The sequence below is a fragment of the Elephantulus edwardii genome, unplaced genomic scaffold (assembly GCF_000299155.1).
Source record: "Elephantulus edwardii isolate Elephantulus edwardi_28Jun2011 unplaced genomic scaffold, EleEdw1.0 scaffold00083, whole genome shotgun sequence".
Lineage (NCBI taxonomy): Eukaryota > Metazoa > Chordata > Mammalia > Macroscelidea > Macroscelididae > Elephantulus > Elephantulus edwardii.
This window is the reverse complement of record NW_006399833.1, coordinates 1716939-1721261: the sequence shown is the minus strand read 5'-3', so window position 1 is coordinate 1721261 and position 4323 is coordinate 1716939. Positions and strand designations below refer to the sequence as shown.

Below are 4323 nucleotides of genomic sequence, written 5' to 3'. Positions count from 1 at the left end.
CTTTGAGTTGATAGACTAAAAGGTGCTGCAGTCAAAATCTTGAATGATTCAGCATGCATCAAAAGAAGATGGAAGGAATACATGGAGTCACTGTACAAAAAAAAAAAAAAAAGGCTAAGCAGACCCATTTCAGGAAATACCATATTATCAAGAACAAATGATAATAAATATATTTTGAAAGCAATGGTTAAAAAAAAGAAGCCTCAGGAAATAATGGAATATCAATAGACATATTTCAACAAACAATGTAGCCCAGGATGTGCTCATCAGGTTGTGACAAGAAATTTGGAGGACAGTTACCTGGCCAAATGACTGAAGAAATCTATATTTATTCTAATTCCCCAGAGAAGATGATACAACACAATGGGAAAATATAAAAACATTACCATTAATATCACATGCAAGTAAAATCTAGCTAAAGCTTATCCAAAACCTCCTAGAATAGTACATAAACATAAAACTGTCAGAAATACAAGCCGGACTTTGGAGAGGCCATGGCACTAGGGATATCATTGAGGATGCCAGACAGATCTTGATTGAAAACAGAAAATATCAGAAAGATATCTATTAGTGTTGTGTCAACTATAGAAAGGCATTGGCGATTGCAACAAATTAAGGCTAAAATTGAGAAAAATGGAAATCGCAGAACATTTGATTGTGCTCCTCTGAAGCCTATACCTAGACCAAGAATCTATTATCTGAACAGTGAGAGCAAAGAAACACTGCATGGTTCAAAATCAAGAAAGGAGTACATCAGGGACATATACTTTCTCCATACCTTTTCAATCTATAAACAGAACAGATAATCCAAGACATTAGGCATAAACAACTTGCATTATGCAAATGATGTAATCTTTCTCACTGTCATATAGGAGTACTAGAAACGCTTGCTGCAGAAGATTAAGAACTACAGCCTTCAATACGAACTGCTTCTCAACATCAAGATAACAAATATCCTCACCATCAGGCAAGTGGGGAAAATCATGATAGATTGATATAGGATTGAAGGTGTTAACAATTTCATCTTGTTCAGATCCACAACAGGAAACAGTAGTCAGGAAATCAAAAGAGGAGTTGTTTGGGGAAAAGCTGTTATTAAGGACCTCTCCAGATTGCTAAAGAGCAAGAATATTAATCTAAAGATTAAGGTTCGTCATATCCAAGTCATGATCTTCTCAACTGCTTGCTATGCATCTGACAGATGGACAATGACTAAAGATGACAGAACAAGAATTGATATTTGTAGTGCTGGAGAAGAATGTTGAACATACCATAGATTGGCAAGAAAAAAGTAGGTCTGTTTTGGAGTAAAAAGATTGCTCCTTGGAAGTAAGGATGTTGACACACTGTCTCACATACTTCGGGCATGTTGTTAGTAGGGTCCAGTTTTTGGAGAAGGATATCATGACTGTGACAATGGGGTGAGAAGTGTTGGAAATGGTGAGGTTGGCTCAAGGTAGGGCAAGGTTCAGAGCCTTTATCCACATAGGGTCTCTGTGAGTAATAGTTGACTCAATGAAATACAAAAGTTGAAACAAAGAAAATACTGAAAAGGAATACCTTTTACAGTAGCCATTACAAGATTAAATATTTAGGAATAAACATAACTAGAGATTATTGTCTGAACAGAACAAGGGAACACTGCATGGTTTAAAATTAGGAAAGGAATGTATCCTTTTCCATACCTATTTAAAACATATACTGAGAAAACTATTTGAGAAGCAAAATATTTGTGAAGAATGTGGCATCAGGATTTGAGGAAAACTTATCAATAAACTTGGTTATGCAGAAGGAACAACTTTGCTTGCTGAAAGTGTAGAGTACTTGAAGCACTTGCTGCAGAAGTTTCAACACTGCAGCCTTCAATATGGATTGCATCTCAATGGCAAGAAAACAAAACTCCTCACCACTGAACCAATAGGCAACATGATAAATGAAGATTGAGACTGCCAACAACTTCATCTTACTTGAATCCACAATAAAAACATTTGGCACCAGCAGCCAAGAAATCAGGAGACATATCTCATTGGGAAAGTTTGTAGCCAAGGACCTCTCCATATTATTGAGGAGCAATGATGTAAGTTTGAGGACTAAGTTATGCCTGATTCAGGTCATGATCTTTTCAGTCACTTGCTATGCATTTGAAAGCTAAGCAATGACTATAGAGGACAGAAGAATTGATGCTTTTGAAATATAGTGTTAAGAAAGAGTACTGAGTATCCCATGGATTGCCAAAAGAACAAACAGGTATATTTTGGAGAAGGTGCAGGTAGACTGCTCCTTGAAGGCAAATGGTGATGAACTTTTGTCTCATAGTTTGGGCATGTTTCTAGGAGAGTTTATTTCTTGGAGGCGGACAGCATATTTGAGAAGCTGTAGGAATGGCAAAGGAGAGGACGACCCGCAACTAGGTGGATTGACACAATGCCTGCAGCAATTGACTTAAGTGTGTCAGAGATGGTGAGGACGACACAGGATAGAACATGGTTCTGATCTGTTGTTCATAGGTTCACTATGAGTCATACTTTTGTCATCATTATTCACTGTCCAGCTCTCAGCAGCACAGCAATGCCTGAAAAGACCATGGCTTGAATATAATGCACACTTTAGTCCTCAAAAAATATAATTGCTCCTCAATGATTTGGAGAAGTCTTGACTACAGACTTTCCCAGTGCAATATGTCCCTGATATCTTGACTGCTGTAAATGAAAGTTTACAGACTCCTACAGGGCCTCTGCCAGGAAAAGACCCATAACTCAATAAGAAAATGGAAAAAAATGGGGAGACTTTTCACAGAGGAAGATATTAAGATGGCCAATTGACATATGAAGAAATGCTCCAAATCACTGGCAATAAGAGAGAAGCAAAACAAAACTACCATGAGATGCCATCCCATCCCTGTAGCAGTATCAAAGTTTATTAAGACAGCAAGCAATAAATGTGGGAGAGGATGTGGAAAGATAGGAACTCTCATACACTGTTGATGGAACTGTAAAACGGTACAATCATTCTGGAAGGAAGTTTGGTGTTTTCTCAAAAAGCTAAACAGAGAAACGCAATATGACTCAGCTATTCCACTTCTAGTAATATACTCCAAGTGAATCAGATTTGAGGCATGAATTTAGATTTGTACACATATGTTCATAGTACCATTATTCATAATAGCAAGAAAATGGAAACAGCCTAAATGCCCCTCAACAAACAAATGGCTTGAGAAATTGATACATAATGGATAACTACGCAGTTCTAAGGAACGATCATTTAATAAAATACTGTATAATATGAGAGAGGCTAGAAAGCATTATTCTGAGTGAACTAAGTTTCTTAAGGGCAAATACTGCATAAGACCATTATTGTAAAAACAAAAGGATAAATAGTAAGCTGTGTATAAATGTCCAAGGGAAGAGGAAAGGGGGAAGTGATGAGGGGAAGGGTATGGCGATAAATCACTAGGATAGCATAGTTTATGTGGACAAATTGTGGGTGGTGTGACGAAATAGGAAATATGGGGTAATAATAGGCACAGATCAACAGCAATTAATTATGTAAATACAACGTAGGATTGGTTTCTAGTCTCATCTCTTCAGCTTTTGCCATTATGGTCCAGAGGCTTAAATTCCATGAATAGAAATTGCTGAAGCAGATAGACTTCTTGAATTGGGAGGTCACTGACCACAACCTGCACAAGTTGCAGGGATTTGAGGCGGTATTGTCTGCAGCGACATGAGGGCTACACGCAATACAACCAAACGAGCAGTGAAGTCTAGGAGCTAGCAAGGTACCTGCGCGGCTTCCCCGAGAACGTTCATTTTCGTGTTCTCTCCACTGCAGCACTGTTGGACAAATTATATGTGTTGGCCAGGTGCCCACACGCTCACCTGAGTTCTGCAACTTCGTCACAGCCTCTTTCTTTTGCCACCGCCGCCTGCCCACCGTGCTCCTCAAGTTGGGCATGGCGCAGCACCTCCAGACAGCCGTGGCTTTCATTGGAGCATATGTGTGTAGGGCCCAACCTAGTCACAGATCCCATCTTCCTTGTCACGCGCAGCTTGGAGAACTTTGTCACCTGGGTGGACCTGTCCAAGATCAAGGGGCATGATGACTTCGATCTGGAAGCCTAGCTCTCGCCTTCCACAGCTGCATTTACAGCTGAGAAAAGTCGGGCCTCAACGTAAGCAGGTGAACGATTCTGCTTCTCTATGTTTTTTGGGAACTTTGATCCTCAGCTGTAGAGCTTGGGGTAAGGGGTGTAAAGGGTATTTTTAGAAAACTGTCCTAAGAAGTTAGGCCCTGGAGAAATATCTGGGAGACAGTGGAACTAGA

General features: G+C 39.5%; 1 pseudogene; it reads left to right on the top strand.

Annotated features, from left to right (window-relative positions):
• The first annotated feature begins 3598 nt into the window (after positions 1 to 3598).
• Positions 3599 to 4121, top strand: LOC102853060 (annotated as a pseudogene).
• Positions 4122 to 4323: the final 202 nt, after the last annotated feature.